We start from the raw sequence: 9869 nt of genomic DNA, 5'->3' as shown, positions 1-9869 counted from the left end.
TCCCTGGTCACCTGAGCTGGGTGCTGTAGGTGTGTCCCTTGTGTGGGTTGTGTTTGCCCTCCTGGTGTAGTTGAGCCATGATTGCTGTTTGCACATCACTGGGAGGGATTAATCCTTTGTCTGACTGGTTGTGAGGACAGGCTGTGACTACTGTGGAGGAGCTGTTGTGCAGGGGCTGACCTTATGGAGTAGGATTCACTTCAGCAGGGCTCTAGTGCCTTCCCAGTTTGCCCTTTGGATATGTCACCCACAGAGGCAGCTGGGTGGTTCTCTGGCTTGGTCTGAAGCCAGCCACTGGATGTGCTGGTCTGGGGCCTCCTGGGAGAGGTCTTGCCACAGGCTAAGTTTAGTTGCTGCCTGTGCTCTGCTGGGGGCCACCTGGCATGAGCCTTAAAGCAATCAGCAGATGGTAGACAGCCACATGGGGCTTGGAGGTGCCTGGGAGAAGCCAAGCTGCAAACAGAAGCCTGCTGCCACTAGTGCCGGCTTGGGGCTGATCAGCACAAGGTATGGGGCACACTGAAGCCAGATGCTGCTTGTTTGGGTTTTGTGAACCTTTGGGAGATTTTAGGCAAGTCTGCAGCATGAGCCAAGACAGGCTTTTACATGGAGAAGCCACCAGAGGTTGCTTGGGTGGGCTCGAAAGTTGGGTGAAGTGGGGTCTCAGGGAATCACCAGGGCAGGGTGAAGAGTATTAGCCAGGTTATTGGAGACTCAGATATGGTGACTGCCTGCATGTGCATGCCGGGAGGGAGTAGGGCTCAATAAAGAAATAACGGATTCTGCCAGCACTTCTACCTGGGAAAATCTGACCCTCCAGCCCTCATGCTGAAGCCAGACAATTCAGTTCCTCCCCATATGTCCCTGGCACCTTTTAAGCTGCTGCCCCGGTTCTGGAGCTCAGAGTGAGTCCGTCAGCAAGTAAGTCTGTGCACAGGCCCTTTAAGAGGAGTGTCTGGAACTCCAGGCACCCTCTGTCTTACTCAGCTACAGTCTCTGCTGGTTTTCACAGCCAGAAGTTATGGGGACTTCTTTCCCTGGCACTGAAACTCCGGGTTTGGGAGCCTGGTGTGGGCCTGGGATCCCTTGATCTTCCAAGGGAACCTCTGCAGCTGAGATATCCCTCCTGATTTTTAAATGCCACACGTGGGTGTAGGACTGGCCCCTTCTGTGTCTCCATTCCTCCTGCTGGTCTTGAGGTGGCTTCTTCTATATGTCCATAGTTGTAGGACTTCTGTTCAGCTAGACTTCAGGTGATTCTCAATGATAGTTGTTCTGTAATTTAGTTATAATTTTGATGTGGTCAGGAGAGGAGGCAAGCAAAGTGTTTACCTACTCTGCCATTTTGACCAGAAATCCTCAGTTTGTTCATTTTTATTGCTGAGTAGTATTTCATTGTTTGGTAACACAGTTAGTTTATCCATTCTCCTATTGTTAACACCTGTATTCAGTTTTTGGATATCATGATAAAGCTGTTATGAACATTTTTATAAATATTGTTATTTTAACAGTTTCTGTGACATGGGGGTGAGGAGAGTAGTGTAGCAGCCAGATTGAAGTGAGTTGAGGGAAATGAGGAAATGCAGAGAATGAACACAGACAATTTTCATAAGATGAGTAGATGAAAAGAGGGGAGAGAAAGAGTAGTAGCTAGGGGGATGTTCAGGAGTCAGGGATGATATATAGATATATGCCATGTATACTACATAAATAATATAGAATGTAAATATATGTTTAATATTAAATAGATTGCATTATAATATAAACAATATATTATTATAAAATAATATATTTATATATAATATATAGATATATATTTATACAGTAAGTCCCCGACTTACGAACATTCGAGTTGTGAACTTTCACAGATACGAACGGACCTCACATTACAAACATTTGCAGATGTGAACAAATTGCGAAAGTAGCTCATGTGTCTGCTGGAGATTGTCACAGTTGTGCTGCTGTGTGCTTACTGTACAGTGTGCTAGTGTACAGTAGTACAGTGCTCAATCAGAGCTCAGGATGTCTGGATGCAAGAGGAAAAGCAGTGGTGATGTGGAGGGGACTGCTAGGAAGCGCAAAACAATAAGCATGGAAACAAAAGTGAAAATAATTGAGAGATTGGACTGAGGCGAAAAGATGCTAGACGTGGCTCGTTCTTATAACATAAATCATTCAACCATTGGCTTTACATTGTATATTTGTGTCAAAGGGGTATAAGACTCTGTTTGTTGGACTTACAAACGAATCTGATTTATGAACATTCTCCTGGAACAGAACTCATTCGTAAGTTGGGGACTTACTGTACATATTCTTATGTATATATAAATATAGATGTTTCTGTTTAATGGGAATAATATACACATGTTTTTACAGGGGGAAAAGAAGAGGAGAGGAGGGAGGGGATGGGAATCCTGGCCTCTGGGGACCGCCCATGGCTGCCTTCCTCTTGGCTCTGGGTCTTAGATTCTGGGCAGAGCCCTTAGTCCCTGTGGCTGCGCCCTGGCTTCTGCTGGCAGTCTCAGGTCCTGAATCTTTTCCTCTGCCAGTCTGATGTCCAGAGTAGCATCAGCCACTCTGACAATTGAAGGGACAGCATAAATTTGTCTTGGCCATCTACTCAGGCTGTTGATGTTCTTGGGGGTGGGGGGAGGGCGTGTACAGCCAGTGTCAGTGAGAGATGGGATAGTGGCTTTGGCTGACTTGTGAAGAACCTGCCCAAAATAATCGGGCCACCTCTCGTGGTGATGATTGCATGGGCCTTGCCATGGGAGAACCGCTAAGATTTCTTCCAGGTCTAAGAAGCTGTGTCTTGGGGGAAGAGTGTTTCCTCCTTGTGAGCAGTTGCTGGTTCAAGTTCCTAGGCCAGAGGTCACCTCCTGACAGACACACAGCAATCAGGAGCAGAGGCCAGCCCATGGATTTGCTTCTGTCCCCATCTAGTTCTCAAGATTATTTGTTGGATTAATAAAAGAAAGCCTGCTTAAAAAAAATAACTTGGGCAGGCAGATTGGGCCAAGGAGTTCTTGTGATTATTCTTCTAACTGTCCCTTTGTGGGTGATGTCAGGCTTGTTATGAAGTACCTTTCCCATAGCTCTCATTATGGGGGGGTTGTTGCTTTAAAAACTTTCTGTTTATTGATTTATATCACACACATATAATTTCCTCTTTAAAAAATCAATTCTACTGAAGTAAAATTTTCATGCAAAAATGCACCCATTTTAAGTGTATATTTTGAAGAGTTTGACACATTTAAACATCCATGTAATGAACACTTCAATCAAGATATAGAACTCTTCCATCTCCCCAAAAAGTTCCTTTGTGCCCCTTCCTAGTCAATCCCCTACCCTACCTCCAGCCCCAGACAAACACTATTTGCTTTCTGTCAGGTTAGATTTGTCTTTCTGGAATTTCATATAAGTGGAATTATACTGTATGTTGTCTTTTGTATCTGGCTTCTGTTGCACAGGATAATATTTTGTAGATTTACCCATGTTGTTGAGTGCATCCAGAGTTTATTCCTGTATATTTCTGAGTAGTATTCCATTGCACACATACATCCTAATTTACTGAATAGGTAATAAGACACCTGGTTCGAAATTTGAAAAGTACACGTCTTTCCCACCTCATTGTCTAACTAGTCAGTTCCTTTCCACAAGCATCCAATAGTAGCATCCTCTTGTGTATCCTGTGGAGCTATTTTATGAATTTAGAACTAGATGTATATGCAGGATCTTCCTCCAGTCCTTCAAAAATATATCTAATTTTTTATGTGCGTGAGTATAATCTTAGACATGTAGCTGCCTGATGAAAGGGTTTGTGCGCATGTATTTTTTGATAAATGTTGACAAATTGCCCTCTACAGAGGTAATACAGATTCCCGCAATTTTTGGGGGGAACGATTTAAACATATGTAGTACAGACTTTTGATGGTGATGAAAGTTGATTGGTTTGAAGAAGATACAGACATTCATTTAAATCTTCAGAAAAAATAAACCAGCAAGATTGTTACTTTACATACCCAAGGGGTTTTCAGCTTTATACTTCGTGAATCGTGAGCATACTTGCTTTCAGTCATACTGTTTTTGGGACCTGCCGTTCGCGTTCACTTGCTGTGAAGTGATAGACTTCTCACCACCCAGGTGGGGCTCAGGGTTTAGAATGTTTCTGTTTGGAGTAGCTTGCTGGGTTTCCGAACTGAGATGGACAAGACAAGGGCCCTACCCTGGGCTTGGGTCTGAGGAAGAGCCTGACCCCCAGGAGCCCTGACTCTAGAAAGGAGAATGGCTGGATTGGATGGGCAGGAGGGGTGTGTGTGTGTGTGTGTGTGTGTGTGTGTGTGTGTGTGTGTGTGTGAACAATCCATTACCTATGTTGCAGCCGGGGTGGGTCTTGAAATATGCCAGCCTGTTGCTCTTGCTTCAGTGGCTTGTTGGGGGGAGATTTTAAGGACAACAGCAAAAAAGCTGTTGGTCCAAAAAACCCAGAGTGGTCTGGCCCTGAAGGCCCCCTGGCCTCCTCTGAGGAGCTCTCCCTGGGCCACCTCAGTGTTTCAGTTCTGTCTTTCTGCTTCCCAACTCTTGCTGTTGTTCTCTGTATCTGGAAGCATCTCCTTGTGTCCACCTGCCCCTCAGTACCCTGGCTTCTCCTAATTAACATTGATTCATCCTTCAGGACTGACCACACAGAGAGGAGCCTCCTGGGACTATTCCCCTACAGCATTTATCACTATCTTTTTTTTTTTTCTGATCTGCTTATATTTTTTTCTGACCTGACTCTTAGTGTCTATTTCTTCTCCACTTTATTAATGTCACACAGACAGGGATAATATCTGTTTTGTGCACCATTTTATTCTCTGTGCTCTAACGGAGATCGATACATAGTACACGCTTGGTAAAAGTTTGTGAAATGAACACATGAGGCGTTTTGATAGCACAAGCATGTAGCTTGTAGTCAGAACTGGAGTTGAATTTCATTTCTGCATCGTGACAAGTTTCCTAACCTCTCTAGGCTGCAGTTTCCCCATCTGAAAAATGGGTATAATAACATTACCTCTTGGAACTGTTGGGAGTGCTTGGAAAGTGCCAGGCAAATAGGTGGTTGAGCCATGGTAACTATTGTAGATGCGAAGCCAGGGAGCTCACTTGTTCACGGGCAGCTTGTGCTCCTGGTGATGAGTGACAGCTGGCCTCAATGGCTGGGGTCAGGCTGGGCTACAGGTTGGGCCTCAGTGCCCGCCTGACTCAGGAGGTGAGAGTGACTCTGCAGTTGGGGTTTGAGGAGGTCACAGTGCCATTTGGCAGCTGCCACCAACACCTTGGAGAGAAGACAAGCCTAGGGCACCTCCAGTCACTGGCCTCTGCCAGGGCAGTGGAGGGGAGTAGCAGGGAGCCATGGGAACAGGGGAGGGCTGCTGAGCCAGGTGGTCCCAGGAAGCTGCAGGCCCGGCTGGCAGGCGGGAAATGAGCTGATGAGAATGTCAGGGCTCTGGAGGGGATAGGGTTTCTGCCGCCTCCAGCTGCCCTAAGCCGCCTCTGCTGTTTTCCAGAGGGACCCAATTACCACCCCCTTGTGGAGCCAGGGCTGCCAGAGATCCTGGGGAGATAGGAGGCGGCTCCCAGCAGGGCAGCAGGGGCCTTTTAAGCTTCCCTAACCATACACCTGTTGCTGATCATCTGAGATTTGGGGCCTGGTTTGGGTAAAATGTTAGGACTTCTGAACATGGTCCCTCAGGTCTCCACAGAGCCTCAGGCTTTCAAAGTGTTCTCATAAGTGCCGACTCATTTGATCTTCACAGCTTGGTAGCTGCCTGGAAAGCTTTGTTGGCCTCTTTGGACAAACAATGTCCCTGTGGTCCAGAGAGGGGAAGCCAGTTGGCTACAGTAACCTGATGAGCAAGTGATCCAGGACTTCTGTCTTTGTAGAGCCTCTTCCCTTTGCCACTTGATCAACCAATCAACATGCAGCAAGGCTCTTCAACTTGCCACAGGCCCCACCATGCCCTATTGTGTGCCACCAGGCTTGCATCCCTCACTTAGGTTGCTTGCTTTATCCTTGAAGATACTTGAGCAGCAACCCCTGCCCAGCATGCAGCATGTGCCCAGCTGTGTCCTGGATACTGTGGAGGGTACAAGGGAAGGTGGAGTGTTCACTATCCCCAAGGAGTAGATGGCTAGACATGCCCTTTGAGAGAGTAGCATATAATGCTGGGTACACTATTAGGAGGCCGTGTGATGTCAGGCCTGAGGATGCAATGCTGGGACTTGAGCTGGGCCTCCGTGTAGAATTATTTAGGCTGAGAGAAGGGAAGGCCTTCCAATGGGAGACACACCAGCAAGTGTGGGGAGGAAAGAAGGGATTAGGGTTTCACAGGATGGAGAGCGAAGTTTGGAGGTCACATGGCTTTGAATCCATTCATCCCACAAATGTTCCTGAGAACCTACTATGTGTCAGACACCTACTAAGCACTCTACATAACTTACATGATTTCATCCTCAGTATAGCCATGGAGGTAGCTATTTTTCCCGTTTCACAGATAAACAAGTATGAGTATACAGATGAGGTATACTGAAGTTAAATAACTTGCTGAAGCCCCGTCTGACTCCCAAACCCATGCTTTTCCCATACAGAAGGCTTCTGGGAGAAGGTGAGTTTTGGGTATGTATGAGGGCAGATGAGAGAATAAGTCTTAGGAGGCAGTAGAGATGGTAGGAACTATGAGTAAAGACAAGGCAGGACCAAGTTGGCTGTGAGGTAAAAGGTTTGACTGATACAGAACTTCCTGTTTGGGACCCTAATACCTCCATCAAGGACCTTGTTTGGCTCACTCGAGGGCCCAGCTGCCTGGTCCTTCTGTCCCCTCCAACAAGCTAACCTCTTCTCTAGCTGGCCGCCTCGGCAGCGTTTCTGCTATGCTAGGCTCTTTTCTGGTTTCTCACATTTACATTTGCTGTTCTCCCCTCCTCAATATCATTTCCTATCCTTTCCACCGACCCAAATCCTGCCTGTCCCTTCATGGTCCCCTGGAAATTTCAGCTCCTCCAGGAAGCCCTCTCTGACCTTTAATGCAATCTCCTTCTCTCCTCTGACCTCCCGTTGTTGTGGTTCTTAGCTGAAGGTGCGCGGGCCCCTTTCTAAAGTCTGTCTCATCTTTATAAGCTCCCTATGTTCTGGCAGGGGCCACAACTCCAACCCACTCCCTACCTGCCCCTCAAGCCTCATGGGCAGTGATAGACCATTGATAAAGGATTTGCTACAGGCTGAACAAGAGGGCAAGCCCTTCACACACGTTTCCTGATTTAGTCCTTTCAGCAAGCCCTGGATCCTGACTAGCTGGGAGTGTAGAGGTCACTTGAACAATGTCCCTGCTCACAGGCACCCATACTAAGAGAGGTGAATGCAAAATAGTGTGGCCCTGCCGAGTGGCTGGCCCTTTTGCAGATGTTTTATAGCATACCCCCTCTTGTGTTCCTGCTTTTGTCTTGTGTAGGCTGGTGGGGTGTGTGTGTTCCCCATAAACCCATCTCTGCCTTTAATCAATTTCCACTTGGAGAGTGAGCCTGTGTGGCCATGACTTGAGATGGTACCCACTTTCTGGGGTCAAAATAAGCCCTTATAGGGGGATGATGAGGGGATTGTGGGGCTCCTTCACCAACCTCAGCTGCCACAGCTCAGGTGTGCAACCTCAGGGACACCCTCAGCCTGGGCCCTGGCCCCACTGAGGCCCTGAGGCCCCCATCTTCCTGCCCAGGCGGGATGAGCCAGCTTGGAGCAGGCAGCAGAACAGGAATGCAGCCTTTTGGCTGGTTTCTGACAGGGCATCTCTGGGAGGCCCCCAGCTCCTCCAGGCCGCGGCTGTACTGGGGAAGCCGGGGATTAGAAGCTTAATTCCACAGAGAATCCTGTTTTTCTTAGCCCCACACAGATTTCTCTTTAGGAAAGGCCCCTCATCTAATTAGCCTGAGTCAACAGCTCCATTTATTTGGACACGTGATGTTATGAAATGGGCTGCTGCTGATGTGTTATTGTACCGCATATCTGGGCTGCCTCTCCAAGATGGCATCGGGAGGGAGGCGCTGCGGGCCACCAGGCCGGGCTGAGAGCCCAGCCAGAGAGGGGCTCCAGCTGAGGCCGGAAGGGAGGCCGCAGGTTTTCTAGCCAGGCGGGAACTGCTCACTCTCGGATTTCATAACAAGAAAGTGACCCACGGAGTGTCCACATACCCAGCTTCTTCTCCCATTGGTGTTTTTCAACCAAAATAAAGAAGGGATTAGGGGCCCTTTGACTGAAAGTCCTTCCTCTGTGCCCAGTCAGAATCAAAAGAGACCTCTATAAGGGGCTTTTGATGGTGACAGGCCCTCTATCACATCCATAGTACCCAGGACTTTCTGAGAAAAAAAATGAGCAACAGTAGTTACTATTTATTAAGCATTTACTATGTGCAATGTGCTAAGCATATTATAAAATAAATCACGTACACACACACACACACACATTTTTTCTTCTCTCTTTCCTCACACTGTTATCCTTTCTGCCTCCCTCTCTCTCTCCCACCCTCAGTCTCTTTCCCAGTCTCTTTCCCCTCCCCCAATGTTGGCGTTTATCCTTCCAGGTTCTTTTGTATGCATTTATATACATAGGAGTATACACCATATATTGTTTCTAACTGTAAACACAGCACTTCAAGGAAAGTACTGTTGTCCCAATTTCACAGATGAAAAAATGGAAGCAAGGAGAAGCTAAGCAACTTGCCCAAGTTCACACAGCCAGGAGGGAGCGGAGCTGGGTTTCCAATCCAGGCCTGTGTGATTCCAGAGACCGGCAGGAAAGCCCTTTCTTCTGGTGCCACTTTGAGCCCCTGCAGGTCACAGACTTTGGTCTCAGTGACGTGTAGTGTGCTTCTCACCTGGTCTCCATCTTGCCACCCCTTCTCTGTGCTGTTATTATGTGTGCCAAATGGGTCAGTTAAGGTGGGCATTTGGTACACTGGGCCACATGGAGGTCACCCTGAGTAAATGGGGCGGGAGCTCTGCCCTGCTGCCTCCTTCCTGTCCCCTGACAACCTAACTGGCTTACTTGGACCACTTTCTGCTTTGTGCATACCAGAGCCGAATGGAAATACAAAGTGCTCGTCAGGGTGGCATTGCCACCCTTTCCCCAGAGTACGGTTGTTCAACATGCACATACCCCAGACCACAAAGTCTTTGCGGCTGAGTGTTCACCCCTTTACGGCCAAATAGAATATCGTTGTGAACAGCAGCAGTTCAGCACAGCGGTTCAGGGCACCTACCACACATAGGGAGACGGGGAAAGCAGCTGGTCGCTGCCTACTCCTTCCTGGGAGATAAACCCAGTGGGACAAACAGGCTCCTCAATGTTTTCCTCTTTATATTGGGGGTTCTTGGCCAGGAACTGCTGTGTGTCAGAAGCTGAAACTAAGTCTCACAATTGATGTAGGCTGGAAACGCAGAGGCAGTTGTCAAAGGGACATTACTTGATGAATTAAAAAAAACAAATTCCAGTGCTGGGCCTAGAAGCTTCTTAAAAAAAGTAGTGGGACCTTTTTCCTGTTGAACTTTCAAACCTTTCTGACCCTGCACTTTGTGCTCTGTAGTTTATCAGGGACACCGGGGGCCAGGAGTGTAGCACGACTAAAGTTACTGGGACAAAGCTGGAGGCAGGTCAGCCCTCCACAGGGGAGTCCCAAGGGCCTGCAGGCAGCCACTGACACCAAGAACTTCTAAGGCCAAGAAAGGGAAGCCTAAAAACCAAACATCCCTGCACGGTCCCAGGCAAATGTGTTCTTCATCAAGGCAGATACAAACAAAGTTTATTAAAAAGCCTTCTAAAGGACATTCCAAATCCCCAG

Source organism: Hipposideros armiger, unplaced genomic scaffold, assembly GCF_001890085.2.
Source record: "Hipposideros armiger isolate ML-2016 unplaced genomic scaffold, ASM189008v1 scaffold_410, whole genome shotgun sequence".
Classification (NCBI taxonomy): domain Eukaryota; kingdom Metazoa; phylum Chordata; class Mammalia; order Chiroptera; family Hipposideridae; genus Hipposideros; species Hipposideros armiger.
Note: the sequence above shows the minus strand (reverse complement) of the source record.